Source organism: Talpa europaea (assembly GCF_964194135.1).
Source record: "Talpa europaea genome assembly, chromosome: 2".
NCBI classification, from domain to species: domain Eukaryota; kingdom Metazoa; phylum Chordata; class Mammalia; order Eulipotyphla; family Talpidae; genus Talpa; species Talpa europaea.
In genome coordinates, this window is record NC_140068.1 from 56,206,619 (window position 1) to 56,233,308 (window position 26,690).

The following is a 26,690-nucleotide window of genomic DNA, read 5'->3' on the forward strand; positions in this document are numbered from 1 at the left end:
AAGAAGAGGTGAATCTTAAAAGCTGTTACAATAAAACAATTTTTAAAGCTGATCGTTTCAGCTTTAGTATTCTACCTATCTTTCAGCTAACTATTGAAAAAAAAAAAACTAGATTACAGCTTTTGTGCTCTAGTTCATCAGAACAAAAACTAGGACTAGATGTCTAGAGTACAATGCTGGAGACTGTATTGCCTGATAAAATGAAAAGCAAAACTCTAACTCAAGTCTTTCCCCCTGAGTTAGGGAGGCTTTTTCCTAAAGAAATAACTTTTCTCAAGAGGTATATTTTTTCTCTTCAGGGAAATCTTGAATTATTTGTAAAGTCATCTTAAAAAGAAATTGTCTCAGGAAAAATCCTTTCCCCCTACACAGAAAAATAATAGCTGAGTAATGACTACATCTAAAATATTAGAAGAGACAGTCACAATGACCTGTCTTCATCTTAAAACTACCATAAATGGAAATAAGTAATTTAAGGCATCAAAGCCCAAGTACAATTAAGATGGAGGTTTGTCTTTACAGCAAATCACTGGTGAAAAGGATTGAAGTTAGAAAAGGGTGGGCAACTTTAAAACAAAAGAAGAGTTAATAAAAACGTGTGTGTGGTGGTCCTGGGGATGTGGCCGGGGGATACCGTCCCATGGAGATAGAACTGAGAGTGTTAACAAATACCTCCACAGCCTTGATTTCCCTCATGGTGATCTCTGAGCTCTAGGCCTGGGCAGCTGAACCAAAATGAATGGCAATAATTAGATTCTGATGAGAGAAGGACCCACATGAGGGCCAGTGTTTCTGGAGGAATTAATGAAAGAGAAGAAATCACCAGATTTCACAAGGATGTAAAATAGTTGCAGAGCCTCCAAGAGTACTTAAATGACTGACTTCTTCCCACTCACCTAACAGCACATTTGGGGCAGGGGATAGATATCTTACACACAGAAAATTGATCACAACTGGAGAATTTTAATATGTGCACACTTCCAGTAGTAAGATTAGGGGTCACCCAGAGCTATTATTCAAAGTCAGTATCAGACCATTTAATTTTCTGCTTCAGTTCCTTTCTGCTTCTCCCCCTCCAACCCCAGCCTGATGGCCATACACCATCTTCTCTTTTTGCTGTCCCTCTGCCTCTTTTAAGCACTGTTTGTACTGGGAATGGAGTTTTATGACTAATGTCTCCAGGTACTGTATCTATTCTCCTTAATGAAACCCTGGTTGTAGTGAGTTCTAATAGCTCAACAAGCTTTTTATAACCCTTATAAAGAAAATGTGTAGCATGGACACGGATGCACTTAGCACACAGTTTGGAAATAGAATGGGACATGGGCAGTACAGTTACGGCTGTAAATGATTTGTGGTGACTTTCACATCAGCTGGTTTTCCTCTTTTGTCTCTCACTGGAAGCCCCAGAATCCATTTTAAGTTAATTCTAAAAGCTAAGTCTGAAGCAAATTGTGTAGTGACAGGTGAAAAATGTAAGTGGAAAAATGTGCCAGAGGCTGTAGTATGCCAATGAGCTAATCCACTTGGACAAAAGGTAGTGGGAAATGCTTGAAAACAGCCCCATCCGCCCTGAAATGCTGGGCACTTGAGTTTTTTCTTCTTTGGATAATCACATACTGATTCATTTGATAGTACAATTGCTTTCTAAATGTCACCATGTCACCATTTCCTCTTACTCACCTACATTCATTTCCAAGGTGAGAGACTTGTTTTTTCTTTCATTTCTTTGGCATTTCTACTGATTCAGTTTCTGTTAGTGTTTGTTTCTAAGGATCAAACTTGTTGGGTTGTAGGTGAACAGCTACAGGTAAAGGCAGTAACTGAGCTAATAATACAGCCAGCTGTTCCTGCTATTAGCCTAGCAGCTGTCTATTGCTTTGTTCAACCTGGTGGGAAAACTAATAAACCTTACCAGTTTAAAAAAAAAAAAGGGAAAGAAAAAAATGAACACACTTTTAGAACCATTGTTCTGGAAAGAGATTGAACAGAGAATGGTTGAGTATCAAAGAATCATATGTTTATATTGTGAAATTGGGTAGTGCTCCATTTCAAGGACAATGTGACACCTGAAACTGTTGTGTGCTCCTCAAATGCATAGGCGCTTACAGAATTCTAAACTTTGGGAGAGTTTTCAGGACTGTGAGTAGTTCATTAGCTTTTCAACTGCAAACAATGGATTCATTTCAACACACAAATCACGGAAGAACATGACTTTGAAGTAAGTAGTTAATCCCATGATATATCTATCATTTCATATCAAATAAAACTCAGCTAAGGACAAGCATTCAAGTACAGGTGTCAATTAATAAAGGATGAATTGAGATTGTGAGTCCCACAGTCAAGATTACATTGAAACGATGACATTAATAGTAATTAAATTAAGACAGCTTTGGTTACTAGAATTTTTTTTATGACTATATGGGGATAATCCCTTAACACTATAATATTTCCCTAGCACCAGTGGAGTTTTGTGATGTACACATGGATCACAACAGTTATTATAACATGTATCACAATAATTATCTGCTTTCCATTTGTTGAGTGTCGAATGTATGCCTAGTATTTTATTCAACCTTCACAAAAACTGATGAAGTTGTTATCCCATCCCATTTTGCCCAAAGAAGAAACTGTGGCTCAGAGGATTGAACTAAGTGTAATTCAGTCACGGAGACAGTGAGTGGCAGGGCTGCGTTTCCAATAATTTCACAAGAGTCACCCTATACCCCTTTCCTTCCTTCTCTATGGGTCCTTCTAGTATCATATTATTATGAGTTGAGTTGTGTCTCTCCAACAAACACACGCTGGAGTACTAACTCTCAGTACCTCAGACTGTGGCCTTATCTGAAGAGAAGGTCTATGCAAAGTCTTCAAGTTAAGAGAAGGTCACTGGCATGGCTCCTTAGTCAGTAGGACTGGTGTCCTTATCAAATGAGGAAATGTGAACACAGAGACATGCATGCAGGGAGAACAACCTGTAAAGATCAAGGCAGAGAGATGTGTCTGTGAATGAAGACACTCCAATGATGCCAAAAATACCCAGAAGTAGAGAGGAATGAACAGTCTCTCACAGCCCTCAGAAGGAACCAATTCTACCAACACTTTGATCTCAGAATTCTAGCTTCCAAAACTGTAGCCAATAAAGCTGTTGTATAAACCACCCAGTTTGTAAGACTCTGTTATGGCAGCCCTAGGAACTAATATATAAATATTATATGTGTACAGTAAATATATAGTATATAACGAGCTTTACGTTTGTTATTTTTATTTATAAACACGTTTACGTTTCCTATTGTGTTTTCTTTCAATAACTTAGTTTTAGAAATATATTTTCATAAGAAATCCAAAGAAAGCAAGAAATGAAGGAATCAGTGAATAAAACAGAAACATAAGGAGAATCAAACAATAGACTAATTAATTAGCTGCCCCCCGCATAGCTATTCGAGGACATGAACTTTTCCCCTTCATCCTCTTCCCCCTTCCATGGAAAATGGCACAAGGAGAGCAGAAGTTGGTTTTCATTCATTTTACAGTACTGGTTAAGTGGAAAAGATCAGTGCGGACAAGCTGTCCCCTGAAACCTGATTTCTGGGGCACAATCTGAGGCTTCTAGCCATAGCCTAAGCACTGATGTGCTGACTTGGTTGGTGCAGCCCCCCCGCCCCCAGGCCCACGCCCCAGCAAGCACAGCTGGAGGGTGACCTGGTGCAGGCAGCTAAAGGCGGGTTGGCAGCAACAGTGGCCATTTTTCTGCGGGACTGCTCCAGGGGCCAGCACTCACTGCTATACAAGTGTCAGCAGCAGTGGGAGTTCCCGACCTCCTTCTAACCATTCTGCTGGCGGTACCTCCCTCAGTGCAAATCGGATTTGAGTACCTGAAGCCCCTAAAGCTCCTGGGGCAGCAGCAGGGGTTTCCTAGGCCACCCAGAAGTACTGCCTTTGGGTAACACCCAGGCAACCCTTGAGGGTGCAGGCAACCCTGTACCTCAGTGGGCAGGGCTTGATCACTGGGTTTGAGCTCCACAGCCCCCACAAACCCAGGTTTTAGGTGCATGGCCTCTGAATCACACTACTTATAGAGTGGTAATAGGTGGCAGTGGGTGGCAGATATTTTACTGACCACCTCCATTGGCCCCACTGGTGCTCAGGCTGCCAACAGAGGCTGACAATAATGGTGGGCAGCAGTGGTTCGCCTGCCACAATGCCCCAGGACATGCAGTGTGGTGCTGTTCCCTCCTTGCTGTCTGATCCAATGGCCTACGCTCTCCATCCTCACCTTCAGACTGTTGCTGTGGGCAGCAGCCGTGTGGTCTCAGCCACCCCACCTGTGAGGCCCCCCAGTAGCAGTGAGTTGGATGCTGGCCTGCTGCTTGCTGGCGTGCCACGAGCTCCAGGCCCTCACTGACTAGACAAAGCCATCTTGTACTAGTGGCTTTTTTTTTTTTTTTTCAGTTTTTTTTTTTTTTAAGATTTATTTATTTATTTATACAAGCATTGGGACTTCTGAATACTTGGACGCTATCTGAGGTGAGAGTCAGTCTCTTCTGGCCTTAGAAACTCTTTGTTATTCCCTGAATTCTAGTGGTCTTGCAATTGAGCCATGGGTGAAAAACTATCAACAATGTGACCTGGCTTCTACCTTGGCACTGTCTTTTGACCCGCTATAGCACTGTACAGCACTGTTTCAGAACTTCAGACAACATTCCAGAATGAAATTCCTAATTCTCATTCTCAAAATAAGTCTTCTCCATCTCTGCTAAATGGCTAGCCCAAACTTCCAATTTTTCAAGGCAAGAATGTGATATTTCTCTTTTATTCATCATCTGTGTGTCCAATCTTAATTATTCTACCTTCAATATACATGGAGAGCACTTTTCCCCACCGCTACTTCCACCACTTTGATATAAGCCACCCTTATCTCTCAACCACTTGTGTTATTGAAACAACCTCCTAGCTGCCTTCCTTGTATCTATGCTGGCTCCCCAGCAATCAATTCTGAAATGAGCAGGAGAGCAATCCATTGAAAATATAAGTCAGATCAAGGCACTTATCTGCTCATAGTCAAATCTCACTTCTACAAGAAATCAGTTGTTACATAGGCCAACCAGACCCTCTGACCTCTCTACTTTCTAACCTCATCTCCCACTTTCCCGCCCACTGCTCCAGCTATATAGCCTGATTCCACACCCTTGAGCAAGAACATTCCAAGCATGTTCCAATATCAGGGCATTTGCTCTTGCTAATTCTCGAGTCTGGAATTCTTCTCCCCAGATGCCTACATGGCATGCTCCTTAATTTCTTTCAGGTTTCTGCTCAAATGTCATCTTATCAGTGAGGCTTTTTTTGAACTCCCTATACAAATAGCAATCCCCAACCACACAGAGCACCCCTTATCCTTTGTCCTGCTTTCTAATTCTCCATGGCTCTTATTTTTTATCACCCAATATGCCATGTATTTTTATATATTTCCTGAAAAATCAAGGTCCATGTCTTTTTTCCTTAATTTCAAGTTTCCATGGCAACTCTGTGACACAATGACAACAGCTATTTTCTTCAATAAACTTTGACACAAGTTCAATGATGAAATTCACCATTTCAGCCTTTCATTTTAGGCCACACTTCTAAAATGAGTGCATATTGGGGAGAGGAACCAAGAAATTACAATAATAATTAGCAGCAGCCAGAGAATTTAAAAATCAATAATAAACCACTTTGTTGAAAATTCAGGCCTTAAATTGTGTTAATTGTGCAAAGGAATCTTCTCTCTTTTCTCATAATGAATTAAATCAGCAAAATAAAACAATTTAAAATAGAATCTAATTTTCCAATATTTAGAGTCTCCTTCTGGAACAAATTACAATCAAAAACCTAAATTTGCTTGCCAATAAAGGTATTCTTTATTAATATTGCAATATACTTCATAAGTTTTCCTTTCCAGTGTTAGAATGAACTCACTTGCATTAAAATGGTCTTATTTATAAAAATATTTTTAACAAAGAAGCACATCTACTACTGCACATTAAATTTGCTATTATCACTGAAAGAATGATTCACATTTAAAATATTAGACTAGAATTCAAAGTGAACTCCTCCCTAAACAAACAAAAAATCCTCTAAATATAAAGAACAGATCTGACCTAAAACTAAATGAAGAATAATTAATAAAATGTACATTTATTAACAGTTACTCAGATTTACTGTAGATTCTTCTACATACCATATTATCTTCTCATATTAATCGATTACCAGGTCTTTTTAACTCTACCTTCTAATTATCTCTTAAGGAAAAATAAACCACCTTGCATAAGTTTTCATACTATAAAAATAGAATGTCTCCATTGTGGGAAATTTAGAACATGGCTGGTAGCACTGCTTTTGATGACACTTCTAAAGGTAAACCTCATACTGCCTATATACCCATATACACTTTCTTTTGGAACCATTGATTTAATACAAAGTCAAAAATTACTAAAAGAAGAAGGGGAGCTTGTGGGGTAGTAGGTTGACTTGTCTTTGCATTTTTTTTTAATTTATTTTTTAATGAAGTGACTTTTTCTTAAACCTAGTTAATTTTTGAATAGTATAGGATTTCTCAGGTGTGGTCAACACAATTTTCCCACCAACAAAGAACCCCAGAGTCCATTACCATAGTCCTTTCTGTTCTTCCCTCCCTCTCCCCACTGTTTTTATTCTTCTCCATCCTCCCTGGATGCCTCAGATCTGTGGTCAGCTTTTAAGGTTTTTCTTTGTCTGACCCTTTGTTTGGTTTTTCTATATACCACATATAAGTGAAACCATCCATATTTCTATTGACCTTCTGAATTATTTTGCTTAGCATAATCTCTTCCAGGTCCATTTTTGTCACCTCAAAAAGCATGAGTTTATCTTTTTTAATCACTGAGTAGTATTCCATTGTGTGTATATACCACATATTCTTGATCCATTCATCTGTTTGGGGGTATTTAAGTTGCTTCCATATCGTGGCTATTGTAAATAGTGCTCCAATAAACATCAGAGTGTAGGTTTCCTTTTGAATTAGAGTTTCTGTGTTCTTTGAGTTGATTCCTAGGAGTGAAATGGTTGAGTTGTATGGCAGATCCATTTTTAATGTTTTGAGGAAGCTCCACACAGCTTTCCAGTTTGCATTCCCACCAGCAGAGTAAGAGGGTTCCTTACTCTCCACAAAATTGCCAACGCATTGTTGTTGTTTTTCTAATATGGGCCATTCTCACAGGAGTGAGTTGGCATCTCATCATGGTTTTGATATGCATTTTCCTGATGATAACTGATGCTGAACATTTTTTCATATGTCTGCTGGCCATTGTATATCTTCTTTGGAGAAGTGCCCATTTTTTTTCCATTGTGTTATTTGTTTTGATTTTTGTTTAGTTGTATAAGCTCTTTGTACACCTTGCATATCCATCCCTTATTAGATGTATGGTGTGAAAATATTTTCTCACATTCAGTAGTGTGTATCTTCATTTTGGTTACTGTCTCTTTTACTATTCAGACACTTTTTATTTTGATGTAGTTCCAGTTGTTTATGTTCTCCTTTTTTCCCTGCTGCTAGAGATGAGTCCTCAAAGACATTTTTGAAGTTTATATCATGAAGTGTTTTGCCTCTCTTTTACTCTATGTATTTTACAGTTTCAGATCTTACATCCAAGTCTTTTATCCATGTTGAGTTGATTTTCATGTATGGTATGAAATAGTAGTCTAGTTTTATTCTTTTGCACATGGCAGTCCAATTTTCCCAACACCATTTATTGAAGAGACTTTCTGTGTTCCAATTTATATTCTTTGCTCCTTTGTCATAGATTAGTTGTTCATATGCATGTGATTTTATTTCGGGCTCTCAATTCTATTCTGTTGGCCTGTGTAGTCTGTTTTTGTTCCAATACCATGCTGTTTTAATTATAATGGCTTTATAGTACAGTTTGAAGACTGGAAGTGTAATAACTCTATTCCCCCCCTTTTTAGTCAGGAGAGCATTGGCTATTCCAGGTCTTTTGTGACTCCATGCAAATTTGCATTTTTTATTTTTTTTCAAATTTGCATTTTTAAAAGAAACAAAACAAATTTTTTTGCAGTTTTAGGAAGCTTATATATATCTATTTTAAGATATTTTTTCATTTAAATTTTATGTATGAGATGTGAGATTCAGGAGAAATTGATTTTGAGAGTCAATAATCAGATTTTACATTCATAAATTCATTTATTGAGTGTATTCTATATATCAGTCACTCTTCAGGCTGTGTAAAGAGCAGTGAAAGACAGCCAGGAGCCCATGAACTAGTGAAAGCACCGGAAAGCCAGCAAGGAGGATCTATGACACCCTGTTAAGCATTATGACAGCGTTCTTGCAGAGAGCTAAAGATGCATATATCCAGGCTTGTTCCAAATGTATTATCCTTAATTTGTCTTATGAGAGGCAAAATAGAATGACCTTTTTATTTGTTTAGTAGATTATGATGACAGTTGCACAATAATTATCCAAGGGCCATTCCAGGCCTATGTCATCTGTAAATTTCTGTATGTGAGATAAAATCAAAGTGGAAGATTATAGGGGCATCATTTAATAAAGTAAAAAACTAAGCCCCTACTTGTTACCCAGTCGGTAAGTTTGGGAGGCTTGAATAGTTAAAGGAATCAGTTGCCATGGAAACTGGGCAATAAACTTGACCACCAAGAACAGAAAAAAAATAGCCCAGATTCAGGAATACAGAAGACGGGCCAGGACACATTGTGTGTCAAAAGCTGAGACGAAACATCCCAGCAGATAACTGCGGCAACCTGGCGCCCCAAGTAAGAAAGCCTATGAAAACAAAGCATAAAAGAGGGCCTCAAATCCTTCTTATGCACAGACCTCTCAGGTCTTGCCCCTGCTCCTTGGCAGAATATTTCAATAAACCCACCTTTTGTGTTCTCCACTTTGTCTCTGGTGAATTCCTCACCCTGGTGCCTCTGGCCAACCCAGATATAATATACCACCACAGAAGGAGTTTCAGAGGAAAGAAAAAAAAAAAAAAGAGACAATATCCTAATTTGGAGTGTGCTTAGAAGAATGAGGTATGTTTTCAACAGGTAGTGATTGGATAGGCAATTTCTTAAAAAGGAATAGCCTTAGTAAATATTCAGTGATATTTAGTCATGGAGCATTGCATGTGAGCAGTATGCAGTAGTCTGAAAGCAAATGGGATATATTTTCAGGAATTGTGAGAGAAAATGTGGGAAAGACCATTACAGACACATACTCAAGATGGTCTTCAATCAGCTTTGAATTCAATTTCATGGGCAAAGGAAGGTTATTAAAGAGAAGCAAAAGTTTAAAGATTTCCTTTAGAAGATAGAGTTTTAAATACATGTGTCCCATCATGTATGTTTTTATAAATTATTAATGTGTAAGCTTTGAACAAGACACTTACAGGAAAATAGTAGGAGAAATCTCTGACTTCAAAAAACTTATAATCTTATAGTTAGGGAGCAAACTACAAAAACATGATTGATTAAAACACAAGAGTTTAAAATACAGAATATTTTTACACAGGTATAAATCAATCTATAATTAATTCATTGGCAAGGACATGAAATGTCCCTAAATATTACTTTAGGAGAAACATTCTAGAAGATCTTTAAAATAAGTAGTGAATAGTCTCAGGCGTATTGTATATTTTAAATTATTCTTGAGATTTATTCATAACAAGAAATAAAAAAAGATAAATTTAGATGATTTAACTTCCATCTTAATTTACTTCCCTAAGTAATTGCTCAAAAAAAAAAAACCTTCATATTTTTATTTTCACATTTTTATTGTCTGTCTGGAATTTTATTTAAGCTGTTTAACTTAATCCTCATGACAACAAGGTGGTGGACTACACCCATTTTTCATTTCAAACAATTGAGGTTCAGAGTGGTTAAGTGATTTATTATTGATGAAAAGTGGAAGGGTAAGGGTTCAAAACCAGGCTGGACTCCCAAGTCCTTTTCTTTCTGCTCCACAGGGTTTTGTCAGTGGCAGATAGATAAATGGATATTTGATTTTCTCTGATGTAATATAACCCCTCTAGAAACCTCAGCAGCTTGGCTCTAAAGTCTCCTCTTTTATAGTAAATAATATTTACATGTGTACAATGCTAAGGACATTTTCCAACCCATAGGAAAGGCAAATTTTATAGCATTAAACAACTCACATTAGAAATAATTTAATTTATGGTGTATTAAGAGCATAGTAAAACCTACATTTGTTCTTCATATGTTGTAATTGTCACTTTTGGGGTTTAGATATCTGCCAAAGGATTTATTTCAAATTCCCAAATGTAATTGTACTGCAGTATTTCAACATTTGTGAGTTATATATTTTAAAGTTGCTTAGTTTGATACTATGCTTGGAATAGCTTTTCTTTTTAAAATATACCAATCTGTCTTTAATTTTATCATATGGCTACTTATCAATGTTATTTTAAGAACATTATTATTTAACTCCTTACATACATTTTATTCTGAACAGTATCTCTCAAGTTTTTCTTCTACTTGCCAGTTCCCTCCTATTTTTTAGAAAGGTCTATATTTAGTAAAAGTTAGCATTCTCTTAGTACTTACTTGCACATATTAACTAAGGTGGGTGGTAATGGGAGATTGTTGTTGCCTGTTGTATGTTTAATATGCATAAAATATAGATATCATAATTTAATAGGGAGTGGAAAATAAACTAGATTTTCTTGGAAATGTTTTTGTTCACTATCCCCAAAGCAACACAGGTAGCTTGTGCTTTGACTTTCAGAGAATTGTAGCAATAGCATTATGCTTCCAGAAGCAACAGCAAAAATCATAAACATCTATTAAAACGGGTACTTTTTCAGTTTCCCTTTTCGGTAGAAATCAATTGCATTATAAAAGCATAAATAGTTCCAAAAGTCTAAATAACCTGGAAACTATATTCTGAGACTCTCTGGTGCTTTCAGCCTAAAAATCTCACTTTCCTCACCTAGAGATAGTATTATTTAGGTTTCAAGACTGCAGTGAGGATGAGAGGTAAAATTTGTAAAGCATCTGGCACAAAAGCTAGATCATGGCAGGTATTCATGTAGCATATGCCATTACTCTTTCTATTTGTATTCTGTATGTTATTAGGAAATGGTAAATCTTGCTGCACCAACTTGGGTCTACAATAAAGAAGCTTTTCCCTGCTCTGCGTTTTAATGACCCTTTGATGGGCCCATCTACATGAATGAGAAGGCTACTTTTCTGATGCCTTCACTCTAAGCAAGCACAAGCACAGGTGCACACACCACTACCCCCAGGGTAGATTACTCATCCAACTACTTAGCCATGGATTACTCATCATCTTCCAGATGCTGGTTAGTCAAGCTACTTTCCCAATAGGTGCATTTTCCCTCACGGCTGCTCCTAATGCCAGCACATAGCAGCACCATTTTCTAAAATGGCTGAACACCTGCAACCACTGCCCTGGGGTGAAGAATGGGGGTGAGGCCAGAACAAGCCTTTCATCAGAACCTAATTCATCTAAGGGGAGTGTTGAGGCAAAGTTATTGTCTGGGGCTTCATATGCATATGTTATGTGATAAATAGTGAAAGAGGAGCAATATTAATTCCACCTCAAATAGTGCCAAACCCAGGGTAGCCATATATTTGATGAAGTCCAGTCACTCTCTGTTGGTATGGTGGCTTCTTACATAATAACATCGAGAAATCAAAAGGGACTTGCTTATCCTTGTATGTGGTGGAAAGAGTGGGGGTTCTGGATCGAGTCCCCATTGAAACCTGGATAAATGACATATTGCTGTGAGATCTTAGCCTAACTTCTTTAAAATTCATTCTGCTCATGCGTAAAATTGGCATAATACATATTTTATATGTAATAAATATAATTCCTGGCACACATAGTAAATACTCTACAAATAGTTGCTTACTCATATAATGTATTGTTATTCTTTCCAAAAAGCAGTTTCCTTCTCTGAAAAATTAATATAATACTATTTATGTGACGCTTGTTATGATAAGTTGAAGTAGCATACATATACTACCTGGCAAATCATGGATGCTCAAAAAATGGTGAAAATTCATACTTAGGGAAGGAAGAGGAAGGATTTAAATAGTGTTTAAAAGAAATTGAATACCCTATCTGATTTCTTGTGGCTTCAGTCCTCCAGAATATAGAGCAGAACTGTCCAGCAAAAATATAAAGGAAAACATACATGTAATTTTAAATTTATTTTTGGCTACATTAAAAAAGAAACAGGTGAAATTAATTCAACTGTTTAACCTAATACATCTAAGCTATTCATTTCAGTATAAAAGATAATTAATAAGATATATATTTCCCACAAATTACCAAAAATGTGGCATGTATTTTATACATACAACATAGTTCAATTAGTCTAGTTCAATTCACTGTGCTTATTGGCTACTATATAAAGAATGTAGATATTATCACTTCGCATTCATGTGAACATTCAGGTCTAGAACCAATCCTATTCCTCTGACCGTAAGAATTGGGTATTCCAAGTAAAATGTCTCAGGTGATTTAGGACAGTATTGCTAGACTGGTTCTACACTGTCTTCAGTTCTATCAAGTTTCTTTTGTTCAGATCTACCTCATAGTCCAGTCTCCTCAAGAGTATAGGATTTTCCAGAGAAAGAGGTAAAAAAGCTGAAATACAGTCCCACTGCCAAGTCCACCCACCAGCTTGTCTGCCTTTGCATTGCCAGACAATTGCTCATCTCTGTGTTCTCTCTAAATCTTCATGCTCTGAAAAGATAAGCTTTTCAGAGTTTATCTAAATATCTTTCAGGCTATTTCTTGAATGAGAAGCATCACATCCTAGTCTTAAAGGGACCGAGTCATAAGCAGGAAGGACTCCATGCTCATGCAGTCAGAGGGCAAGGCAGAGAGCAGGGCTGTAACAAAATTACAAAATTAATGGTAGGGATATGATTTCAAAAGACTTTAAGGAAAGAATTCTTTTAGGTCACCTATAAACTGAATAATCACAGTCTTGCTTGGGGAATAGATAAACCAGAATGTGTGTTCAAGGTTTAGAAGTCATGGCATGAGAAAGATAAAGGAACCTGGGAGCATTATCAGGTGAGCGTAAAGGTGGAGTGAATGGCACCTGCTGGAAGTGTACGTTACACAACCAGTACACCTCTAACCCGCAGCCCTCTCAGAGGTCAGCTGGAGAGAATGAAATTGCTCTGCATGGCAAAGTAATTGATTTGGGGTGGGAGGGATATTGTGGAATCAGCTAGTCAGGAAATTCACCCAAAGACTTTTAAATTACTAGTAACTTGGGGAATGAGAGACATGGACAGTGGCTTCTGTGGGGTGGAGTGATGTATATATAGAAAATTTTATTTTACGTAAGCAAAGAGACAGGAAATACGCGATAGAAACTGTGATGGAGTAAAAGGAGACAATTGGTGTATTCATAATTAAATTAAGTATAAATTCCTCCACAGTTCTCAAAAACATTGTGATAGATGCTAGAAGTCTCAAGATATGAGAGATGCGGGGTGAAGAGTCATTTATTTAAATATTAAATACCCAGGTTACTTGTGCACCTAAGACTCAGGCAGATCTTTTGGTTATATACAGAAGACTGGTTCATCAACTGCACTCTGTCTGACTGTTAACCATGAGGTTAATAAATTTCTATAGACTCACTGGAATATGGTTGGGGCTAAATAATTGACTTCTAAATTTGACTTTTCATAAGAATTACCTAGAAAATATAAAAAAAGAATTTGTTGGCCTAGGTGAATATTTTGATAATGTAGGTATAGGTCAAAGCCCTAAACTGTGTACCTTTAACAAGAGTTTCAAATATTCCTGATTCAATAGTTCAATACAGAAACAGCTGTGTCAAGGGATAATTCAAGAATCTCCCATTCCTGAGGTTCTACATTTCTGTCCAAAAATCAGATCAATCCAAGGTAAAACTCCCATGACTTCAAAGTTAGGCTAGAGGAATCAACTGCTTCTATCCATTCTTAGAAATAACTAAACTATCTTAGTTGGCCTAAAAATGTAGAGATCCCAGAACTATTCTCTAACTGGCTCCTAAGTAGAAGTCAGATGAGATCCAAAGTCATCCTCAAGATCACTGAGTAAAAAAATCACTAAGTAAAAAATAGCTGACACTTTTTTTTTCAGTTATTGCTGATTAATAACAAATATGCCATGTTTGTAGGGGTTTCCTACCATCTTATGTTTTACTTTTCCCCACTACTCAAGAATAGTAAAACCCAAATATAGTGGGAAAGGAAAATGTCTCAACTATTTCTACAATGTTTGAGGAATGAGAGGTGGAAAAGTACCTTTTTATTTATGCTTATTTATCCCTCTGAGCTTAAATTAATCCTGAACAGTTTGAGCACAGAGCCAGCAACACTAATGTGCTAGAGCAACAGGTGATTTTAATTTACTTGCTATAAATTTTTGCTCTCATTAATTCATCTACAATCTTTCCTGCAGTGAAAGTTGCTGACTGCACAGATAGGATTCAGAATGGAAGGTTGAACTGAGAAGAATATGGAATGTCAGTCTTTTGTTAACACTTTTGGGATGTTCTCCCATTGGATCCAATACTTTAAAAAATCCTCTGGTCTACAGAATCCATGAAATAATGCTCAGGGAAATTAATGTGGTTTCCAACATTTTGCACAACAGATGAAATGTGAAGTTTATTAGTTTTTTTTAAACATTTATAAATAGCTGAACTTTATTCCGACTTCTTCAAAACTTAAAACATAAGGAATCTGCCTGATATTATGAAATAGGTGTCAACAACAATATGTTCCTATCACGCTGTTCAGTTTCACCAATATCTGCTAGAGGAATGCAACCCACAAACAATTCTATATGTCTTATTATATTCAAGACAATGTATTATTTACTATTGGGGACAAGATGAATGCTAGGGTCTCTGTCATGTTCAAGGACTCAAAAAGAGATAAGATCCTAAAGAAAAGACAAAATTCCAAGATTTTGAAGTATTGTGTCTCCACTTGATTTCCCACATGTGGCTAATCTCTCTTTTCATTGATCTATATATATAGAATAGTCTTAAGTGTGTTTGCTGCTTTAATTTGGGGTACAATACACATCCTAACAGACAAGAGAATGATCAGTTTTAGAGACACATGAAGTTTCAGAGTTTATTAAAGAAAAACTTGAGTGCTGCTAAATGTCAGATCAAAGTCAGCTATAGTCCAACATAGCTTGCACTGAAACTCTGGCCAAATGCTGCCCTGAGTTCTAAAATGTGTTTTTTATGTCATCTGATCTCATCTCTCACTGACATCTCTGCTTGCCCCCAAAGAAGCCATATTATACAATAGAATGGTTATGAACAAGGGCCAGGATGTTAGAGAGACCGGATTCAACTCTTGACTGCTTAAACCTGATATTGGTCAAGGTCTTATACTCTTTTAGTTTTATTCACCATAAAATGGAGATACAAGGAACTACTAAAAAATTTGGAAAGTAAACAAAATTATGAATCTAAAGAGTTTGCACAAGCCCTGGTACATAATCATTGGTTAAGGCGACAGTCATCTTACCGTAGGTACCTTTACTATGCTCACCAAATTTATACCAATCTATGCCCCATGATTAAGTTCCCACCATAATGAACATTTTATATCAAGCTTTGACCCAGAAACTGTGGCCTTTACCCCTGCCCAGGTGGCAATGATCTTACCGTTGCTCCAAAGATTTTCTGATCCCAACCCTAGGCATAAATCCACATCATTTGGGCAAGTTCCACTGCAATGACAGCCATCCCCAGACAGCCACGGCTAATCGGCTTAGTCTGTGCTCTTGTGACCATTAAAATCTAGCAGGAGATATCAAACAACCAGAATTAGAAGACAAAGAATTGACAAGCTCAGCTGGGGGTGGGCTTCTTGGAGTCAGTGGCATTTAAACCTGGCTTTCTGAGTTAAAAGAACTGTACATCCAGAATGCAGGTAGTAATATTAGCAAAGGCGCTAGAGCATAAACATATGAAGCATGTCAGAAGAAGTAGTCTGTGCCATCTGTTTTGTTCAGAAACAGTCTTTTGAAAACATAGTTTCTAATCCTTTATTGGAAACCCTTGGGGTCAGATATGGTTTGGTATTCAGAATTTTTCAGATTTTAAGAGGGGAATGCAGCTCATATACTATATATTAAAACCTACCCTGTGGGTTCTGGGCAGCACCTGGTAATGAAACACAGCAGTATTTCTACAGCAAACATGCACATAGTCACACAGAGTGACATACATAAAAGACATAAATAGCCTCATGTCAGTCCAGATTAGGTTTTGCTACCAAATGAGTCATGAAAAAGTATATTTTGAGACTTCTGAAATATGGATAAAATATTTGGGGTCTGTAGAGGGAGATGCATCCTGAAAGGCGAGTTGGGAACATATTAGAAGAGGTTTGAATGCCTGACTAGGCGAGCCAGCTTTCATCAGAAGCTGATAGGGCATCCTTACAAATAACTTCCCACATTTAATTTTTGGTCATTTTCAATGTCATTTTTGAAAAAGATAATTGTTCTTTCTACTGTACTTATTAAGTTACTTATTAAGTTACTTAATTTATTAACATATGATTACTTTTTTGAAATACAAAATCAGTTCTATCCACATAGAAGTGCTTGTGTGATACTTCTAGACCCCAGTTTTGTTTATGCCTACCTTCCCTGGTTAGAACTACATAAAAATGTGGTGATTGATTTCAGAATACAACCTCTACATTGAAACAATTTATATTCAACCCATTAAATACCTTTGGGATGAGTGAATGCTGAAACTGTACCTAAAATGTCAGCTAAGAATGGTAAGTGATGTGTTTTGTGGTTACGGAATAGGTGTGTGATTGCTCTTTGGTTCCACAGGTACAGGAGAAAAACTCTGATTGAAAATATTGAATGTTTGTTGCTGTGTCTTACCAGCTCAAAGTTCCTCATTGGATAGAAATCAAATAAAGAGGATTATGTGTATAATCTTCAACTTATTCTGCTCCAGTCTCAGATGTTTCACCTCCAAAACTTCCTTATTACAGATTGGTCCATGTTTGTGGCTCTTTTCTCTCTTTCTATGAGGTGCACAGCTTAAAAAAATTGCTTAAAAATAAACTTTAGAAATAAAAAGTGTTGGGTTCAACCTCAACCTTGTTACATTTGGGTAAATAACAAACCAACCAACCAAAAATACCACTTAGAAATCTCCAGTCAAGAAAAATGTGTTAAAATTTGGGAAGATTCAGCATACTTCTTCTTACAAATGTTTTCAAGCTTTAGAATATTCCTTTTTCTTTTCAGGTGTAGTTAAAAATAACTCAAGAAGAAAACATTCTGTAAATTTTTGAATTTCTAGGGGAGGATAGCTTAAGGAGTCCTTTCAAGAAAGGACAGTCAAAAGGCAGGCACAGTGTTTGAATGAACTTACCTCCTGTTAAGTTGATAAGGTTTCATTTCCCAAGAGCAGGACAAAATGACATCAGAACTCTATGTTCTCTACCGGTAGAGTTCTTGTCATAGATTTTATAATAACAAAAAGAACACATATTTTATAGGCTGTGAAATTATCCAGTTTTACCTCTACAAGGCAACTGGGAGAGGAGTTTACAGGTGGAGAGGATATCATAAATGAATACTGGACTGGAAACATCACAATTAATTCAATAATTGTTTTTTATGAAGTGCTTGCTGAAATGACTGTGAGATTAAATGAGCCCCAGTAGTGCAGTAGAGTTAGCAATGTCATCTCTAACAGGGGGAAGAATGTAAATCTTTTAACAGTTTACAGATGTTTTTATTGAATATCTCTAATCCAAAAGTTCTGACAAAATGAGGCCACCCTGGAATTGTACAAAGGCTGCTCTGCACTGTAACAGCTCTCTACAAGTAGCAAATCCTCATTAATCCCTTTGGAATTCATTGTAATGGCACTAATCATGTCAAATTCATTGGGTATTAATATAAATGTTGTATGTAACTCTATCGGAATCCAGAACAGAACTCCTCAAATATCCTGTATCCATTCTCCTGAACAACAAAAATTGGGTGGCAGCCTAAGTGCCCAGTTATTGTAAATAAATATGTTGCTCATTATAACAGCATTGACGGCATCCAATTAATTTACACCAACGTAGATGGCACATGTGAACAATAAATGATTAGCAATTCACTGTTGCTCAGTAAGAGCTAATGGACTTAAGAAAACAAAATAATTCAACACTAACACTCAGTCAAGTCCCTTGTTATTCTGCCCTCCTTTCTATGTTACCAAGAATAACACTTCTGACAAGGATGAATAAGCGTCAACATTTCTTTCAGTGAAAACCCTGAGAGTGTGAAACAAGAGAGATACCATACCTCTTCTGTGATCAAACTTACATGACTCCTAGTCCTGTCAGTCTGACCTCCTTTGGGGCTCAGACTATTCTCAGAGGTTCCCTTACAGCTTATAGAATTGTGTTTCTTTCTTTTGGGGTGCCCTCAGCTTCCCCAGTGTGGGGTAGCTGCTCAGGGCAACATGGTGGAAAAGTGTTCAAGGAATGGGGAGGAGCCGCAGGCCCATGGAGGAGGAGGCAGCTTTCCCATGTGAGTGTCCAGGAGGAGAGGTAGCCTCGAAAATCTATAATCAGCCAAGTCTCTTCTGAGGTCACTTGATTTTGAAAAATGCAATGAAGTTATAGTCTCCAGTCTATTTGCATAGCTGTTGCAATTACAGTGATATTATCCCAGCCAGCCTTTGTGGGAAAAAGAATCAAATGTCCACTATGCTGCATTAAGTCAGTGCCAGTCAACCCCACTGGAGACAATTCTATGAATGCCTTAATTTCAGGTAAGTAAATTTTGTCTGAGCAAGAGATCTATTGCACTCAAAGTATCTTGACCAAAGCATTGCCTAAACTTAGGGATTTATCCTATTTTAGCATGGAAGTCAAGTCGAGAAATGTTATATAAGAGCTCCAACAGAAAAGTGTACGCTGCATGTATGAGTCACAGAAGACAGGCGGAAAGCTCTCTATTAGATTGATAAAATGAACTGAAATCTCTGGGTGGACACTTTTGCACTGCACCCACAATATTATTCTTGATTTGCTAGGAAGAAAGCAATTTATTCTGTCACTTTCTGGGGACTTAGAGCTAATTGGCCTTTCATAGTTATGTGATTCTGCAAATGAGCATAAAAGTGAAAGCTGACAAAAACTCAAACAGGAAATCTGAATCTGCCTATTTTCATAAGTATCTTATAATGGTTTGTAGAAAGGGACGAGATTTTGATTAGAATAGCAAATTTCTTCATGCAAAGGGAAGTGCTCCAAATTACCCATCACTGTAACAAACAGAAAGATTGCTCTTCATTCAGACTCCTGGATGAAAGAAAACGAATGTTCCTTTCTGAATCCCATCCCAGCCAGCCCCCTCCAGACCATCCATTGCGGTCGGTCAGCATTGTCATCAGTGGGCGTTCCTTGGAGTATGTGACCTCTCTAGCTCACCATCTCTTTGTTGCTCTTCCCACCCCAATCCGCTAGAAGGACATGCATAATGCATCACATCTCAGAGACCAAGGAGACAGTGTGTCTACAAATGCAGCAGAGGAGAAAAGAAATAGAAAGAAAAATAACTGAAACCTCCATATAACCTTAATAGAAAAGAAGCTGGAAAAGATTAAGTTCAATACATAAAAAAGTCTTCAGAGCCTGAAAAGAATGGTAAGGTATTTTCACAGTGTCTGGCACAGACGACAGAGTGAACACCATAAAGGAAAACTGAAGAGAAACAAAGCAGGGCAAACATGAAGCCCCATTTCTCATGCACAAAATCTACAGGGTGAATTTGCTGAGGCAAACAGACTAGGGTCCAACCTGGTCCAGATGCAAGTTTGTCTTTCAGATATTTGGTAGAGAAATCCCCCCCCCCCCTCTTCATATCCTCCCTTTCATACCCTCTCATCCCTTCTCTTCCCCGCCTCCTTCTCCCCTTCTCTCTCCTAATGATCATCCCAACTTCTCTCTACCTACCTATCTAAGTAACAAAATTTACACAAAAAAAACTGCAGGTCCAGCAGACCAACCTGGGTTGTAGACTATGTGGTTGTACAGTTTGCAGAACTTTGCAGACACTGGGTAAAAACTTACATTTTAAAAGAGCAGTTCTCCTGACTGCCAGTCCTTTTGCCATATTGAGGCACTAAAGCTCCTTTTTTTCCCTGAGCTTGAGCTTTCAAAGTTATTTTCCACTCTGATGATTACAGACAGCTCAACAGACAAAGAAAAAGGGGATTTAAAATAGGCAGTCACTACTAATATGTACTTTGCTCTTTTTGACCAAAAAAAAAAAAAGAAGCCCAAGTGTCATATTGCCATTTCTTAATCATCAATGTCAAAAAAGAAAAAAAAAAAAAAGAAAAAACCTTCTGGAAATGCAGACATAAAAATAAAAATGCATTTATACTGAAGAGATCAGGAAAAAAGGTGACAAATCTTGCTCATACAGTACCCTATGTCTCTACAAAAAAAAAAATGGGGTTAGAACAAAAGAAGGGTTTTGCAATCATAAAATTTCCAATTTGTTATAAGAATAAAAATAAAAAATGTGTTTAGAAAAAGTTTGCTGTTACAGAATGCATATTCCCAAAAATGATTCTACAGTCAGTAACCTTCCTTACAGCCCAGTCGGCCTCTGTCAGCTTTTCTCGTTCTAAGAAATTCACTTCTCGACTGGTCTCCACCGTTATATTTCAAGTTGCTTGTCTGTTAGTTCTGTCCCTTTCTTTCTTCACTTTATATCGGACTTGTTCTATTCAAACATCTAAAATTATTTTTAAAAAGGGAAGTTAAAATCTATTCTATGCTCTTATTTCAAAATATCATAGGGGAATCTTGACCTAAGGCAAGGTGAAATGCCACTGGTTTCAAATTTCAGCAGCAAAAAGGAAAAATAATACAGGTCATATTTGGTGAACTACTTTCAATATTCATCTTTTTCAAAATTATTTCATGTATCTTTTAGATGTGTTATCAAAAACATGATGGGTTTAAGTGTGACTCTAAGATACAAATAGCTACTATACGTAGAATGCTTACTTTGTGCTAAGACAGGATGCTGTGTGCTTTATATAAAAAAAAAAAATCTCTGCTATTTTTAAGTGCTCTGCAGTCTTTGTGTCTATTGTCTGTTTAAACAAAGAGAAACTGAAACCTTGGGCAGAGGTCACCCCACTAGAGCACAGTGGCCAGTATTCAACCCAAGATGCCATGAGTCCTAAATTGCTCTTCCTAACACATCATATTCCACCAGTTAGTTTCCTAGAAACGAATTATTCTGCAAAATAAGGTACAGTTAATAGGTTTCTTCTTTGTACACTAGTCCACAGAAGGTTCCAGTAACTGTCCTGAGACATCTAAAAAGTGAGTCAGCAAAGAACCAGAGGGCAGCACTGAAGTGATGGACCACAGTCTAGAAACATCCACAAAAGATTGATTAAAGACCCACAGCATTGGCTTTAGTGATGTAGAAGAGTACAAGATAACAGATATGAGATATCTTTCAGAAAGATACTAAAATTCTAAGGGGTAAATCTAGCCTAATGTGGATATGAAAAAATAGCAGAGTACAGTAATGCCCAATATATTTGGACTCGCTGAAAAATAAGAGAATCACACATTTATAAACTTACACATCTTTAAGCATCAGAAAACATTTTTTCTAATATTCACTGTTTGATGGCATTCTAAACTCTATTACACACTTCCCTGACTTCATAAACATAGCTTATTGCGCATAATTTTTTTCTTTCCTTGATGACTTGGGATCTTAACTCTGCATTTCAATTACTGTACTGTGGTGCAGGAGCACAGTGCTTCCAGGAGTTACTGAGTCCTGGAAAGCCATTTGCCTAAGCATGAAGTAGCCCCAAGCTTTTGGATTTCTCAACTCCTACTACCCCTGCATCCTTCCTCCCTATCAGACGCCATTGCTTGCCTCTCTCATTGTGACTTTGCAGAATCTAATGTGCTGTGCCCAGGCATGACATGCAGGGCCTTTCATGCCATCTCTGGCTTATTTATTCAGCTACATCTCTTTGATTTTACTTCCTCTCATTAATGCCATCATCTATAATTATATTCCCACAATTCATAAATCTATTTAGCTTCTAAACACAGTATGCTATTTCACATTTCTGTGACTGTGCATTAAATGACTTTTCCTTTATTTCTTCACTTAAAAGTTATACGAAACAATAAATATTCTTGTTTAAACCCACCCCAGAATTGAGAATCTTCAGAGAGAGAGTTCCTGATACCATTTTCTGAGTTCAGACTACAAATCATCAGATTTGTTTCTAGGGAACCCCAAATTGGATATATTTTTAGTTAAAACAGTGTATAGAAAGCAATTTCTTCGTTTATAAATCTGTTCTCTCTATCAAACTGTATGTTCTTTAAATATTTTATCCTGCTGCTGCATACATAGCACTTTATGGTGTGGTATATAGTAGGTGCTCAATAAATGTCTGCATACCTAATAAACACTGCCTTGATTTTTACACAGATAAACACCTTTCCTCTGGAATCAAGCAACTGAGTACTTGGATATTCGCCTTAGCACTGCAAATCAAACCTCTGGATGAAGAACACATTACTATTTACAATTAATTGTGTGCTACAGAAAATAATTCACAAATAAGCGTTGGTAACAGGAGAAATCTCATGAAACAGAGTCATCAGAGAGGTGTTAAGAGAGAAGGGAGACTTGAATTGACGCTCCATCAGACCTGGTGGCAAATAGGTTTTTTTTGGAGCTTATGCAAAGTCAATAGCTATGTACCTCTGCAAAGATGCTATATTGCCTTGTTGATGTCTTAAAAATAAATAAAGTGTCTACTATAACAATAAACTTCCCTTGACTTTAGCTAAGTCTTGGATTTACTGAGAAACAGGAACAGGGTCACCAAGTTCACTCAAAAATAAGCTGAAGCAGAGGTATAAATAAACTCAGCTATAGAAGGAAAGAATATTGGGGTCTTTTGCAAAAGCTGGGATTGCCTACTCTTGGTGCACAGTGGGGTGAAGGGAAAGACTCTGATGCTTTTTTTCCAAGTAGCTGTCACATCCCTGGTGGGAAGATCAGAACATGACTACTTTTGGCCACATTACTCCTAAAAAGTGCCCAATAATGTTAGACATAATTGTCTGACCTTGACCTTGACATCTTGCCAATCTCTCAATCTCTAGTCATGTTTATCTCATAGCAAACGGATTTTTTTTTAGAAGTGGAAAACTTCCATTTAGTTTTCTCAGTGTCACAAAATAAAGCAGTGCCCATTATCAACTAGTTTAAGAAACACAGGAGGAAGACAGATTTTGTTTGTCTTTACCTAGCCTTGATTCCAGCTTTCTTCCTGATACAATTTTCTGTTATAATATACAGGTTTTGAAGAAGATTTTCATGACAGAAACCTAAAAAAAAAAAAAAAAAAGAACTGAAAAGCAGTACATCGAAAAGGACAGAGTCCACAGCAGCAGGTTACAAATGAATTCCCATCGGTAAAGCCACCAACATAGAAACCACTTATGTAAAACACAAACCAAAAGCAGGAGACCTTGGACTTGGATGTTACAACACTCAAAGCAATTTGTTTTATGTACAAATGCCCATGTGTATGCAGAATGAAGACACAAACCACACTTCTAAGGGATCCATTTCATAAAGCTATGCAAGTCAGTGTACTAATGCCTCCTTCTTTTAATTTTTTTATAAGGTGATTTCTCCAGTATTATATGGCAGGACCTGATCTAACATACATTGTTTACTTTTTCTCATCTTAGTGATACATTAGGACTGTGTTACCGACTTGCTGTGGCTTTCACTTGGAACAAAAATGCAAAATGTTCTTATTTTAAGCCTCTCACCTTCAAATTCCTTTTCTACATTTCCTTCGCTTTGCTTTTCCAAGGGAACGACTCTCCACGCCTTCTTGATCAAGACAGACAACCTAATGGCTGAGTGGGCTTTAATTTCTACACTTTCTGGCATTCAAACTTGATTTGCATTGTCATACGGAATTATTTGGTATTCAGTATAAAGCACTATTTCTTTCTCTCTTTTTTCTTCCCTTTTTAAGACAACCAACTGCTGGGAAATTATTGTCAAAGTCTTAAAATGATTTCCCAGTGATTGCTTGTTAGTACAACACAATTTCTTTCTCAGTTCTGGTTTCTCTTCAGTTCTCTTCTGGGGACCATGAGTCGCTCAGCATCTGCAGCACACACAGCAGACACACTCCAAATACGAGGGTCTCTCTGCTCTTCTCTGGAGTGGCACTTAAGGGTGTCTCAGTGAGCGAACAGGAAATGAGGCAGGTGTCAAAAGGCAAAAGTAAAAGAGGAAGGCTGTGAAGTGAAAAAGAAAAAGGGAAATGATTCTTCGCAGATTTTAAGAGCTTATTTGTTGATAAGGATTAAACCACATACAGAAAGTTCCACCGCTTTTGAGTGCCCCTACTCGGTGCAAAAGCATATGTCTGCCACTGGCAGAGAGAAGCAAGCAGCAGCACTCTGGCCCTCACGAAGCTCACGGAGCAGCCAGAGCAATGGCTAGACAAGCAACCAGCAGTTATTCCAGACAGAGAGTTAAGGGCTGAACAGATGAAATGAGACCTACGGAAACACAGGCTAGCAGTGATTCATTCTGACAGGGCAGACAAAGATGAGGGAGACTGTCAGAGCAGGTCCTGTCTCAACAGGAGGAAGAGTTGAGGAAAAGAAAGGGAAATGTGAATAGGTCGTAGAGAGAAGGAAAGGCACTGGAGGTGAAAAGAGAAATGGGACTAGAAGGAAAAAAAAAGAGAACAAAATGGCAAGAAACAGGGCCAGATTTAATTTCCAGAGAATTAACCTGGGAAATAGTTATCACTCAGGAGGCTGTGAATCTTAGGACTTTCTTTTAAGTGCCAAAGGCATAAACTAATCTATTTAATTAGAAAAATATGCTTGTATTGCATTCTGAGTAATTTCCCAAAGGAAAACTTGTTTCTTTTACAGTTAAAGTTTTTGTTTAAAGCCTCTTCCCCCCATTTCTCCCTGCTCTACCACTGAGCCTACACCTCCTCGGCAAGTGCCCACTTCTATGCAATTATTGTCAACCGGGATGTGAATATGACCCTGCCAAGATCTCACATTTGTTTTTTAGGTACTGAAATAGAAACACATTAACCTAGATATACCTGAGCCCTCCAGCAGGTACTTTATAATAAGAAAGAAAAAATAAAAACTCAAAAGGCATTTCTTCAATGACTCACCAAATCTTCACAATAGCAAATAATTCAAAAGAATAATACAATACATCTTAATATCTTACAAGGCAGTGAAAATATGCAAAATAAAGAAGAACATCCCCAGACAATTCACCATGCTCTTTCAATAAGTTTGTAGAGTCTAAGAATATTCTCTCCTATAGCAGTAAGGCAAGGTGCTTAGTCTTTCTTGTACCTGCATTAAGAGGAAAATAGATTCTGGTGGCCTATGAATTGAAATAAGATAAGCTCCTTTTCACACATCACAGTCAGGGCTGCAAACAGAAATTTAAATACTTTATCACAATTTTGCCCCTGAGTAAAGAAATTTAAACATATTAATTGAACCAACGCAACAATTTATTCAAGTAAAATTAAAGTGCTCTAAATGTGCTTCTTGCATTTTCGATGAAAAGATTAAAAGGATACATGCTCAATTCTAATCTGTTTCTACTTAGTTTTGTACTAATAGTTCTTCTGACATTTACATATGTAGTATAGTCTCAGATAATAAATACTAAATTAAGGTTGATAAATTCAAAATAAAGACATTTACACAAGAATGGAACAAAAGCTAGCAAAAGATATAATGGGTGAAAAAGGGAAAGCAGTTAAGGATATTGGTGAAATATTGCAAATACTAATACTTTGTAGTCACGAAACAATTTTTTTTAATCTTTGCGGAGGTATTAAACAAAATTAATTAAAAGTTTCAAACAGCTTATTTCACATTTTTCCTTCCTGTGATTCTGAAAACAGAAATGGATAATCTTGGGACACAGTGTAATGTGATCTAAAATCTGCTTTTGAGCCCAAGGAACTTTATTACCTGGAGATACTGTCCACAGTCAAATCCATAACCTTATTAAATACTGTGACCAACAATTCATTTTAGGTAGGTTTCCTCACACCCAAGTGACCGGAATTTGAACCTATAGTTTGGTGGCTAAAGGCAATATATCTCACTATACATAAAGGAGAGAGTTTAAAATTTCAAGAAAAGCTTTCTTAATATCTATTTTTGCACTGAATATTAAATATATTTCAGCATGCTTTTATCAACACCTATAATGACTTATGGTTTCAGAAACATGTGTATGTAATTGCTGTTTTATAGGTTACTTGAATATGTGCACCATAATTCTTTACATCTTTTGTATATGTATATGTAAGTAACTCAAAATCTCAATAAATATATTTTCAAGGTCAACAAAGCTGTGATGAAAGCTTTATTTTTATTTGCCTTTACTATTATTCACTGCTTCATGCAAACCATAAAATCATTCCTATAACTAACGACTAAATCTATAAAAATGATCTTACCCTTGGAATTATATAAATACAACTTGCAAGTTGTTTTTCTAT

General features: G+C 37.1%; 1 pseudogene across 1 annotated transcript in view; it reads left to right on the plus strand.

Moving 5' to 3' along the window:
* The window catches only part of LOC311187232 (large ribosomal subunit protein uL18-like), a 75,161-nt pseudogene extending 71,214 nt beyond the window's left edge, over positions 1 to 3,947 (plus strand). The window contains exon 4 of the transcript in view: positions 3,768 to 3,947. The product of the transcript in view is annotated as a large ribosomal subunit protein uL18-like (transcript). The remainder of the gene's footprint in view (positions 1 to 3,767) is intronic.
* The last annotated feature ends 22,743 nt before the right edge of the window (positions 3,948 to 26,690 follow it).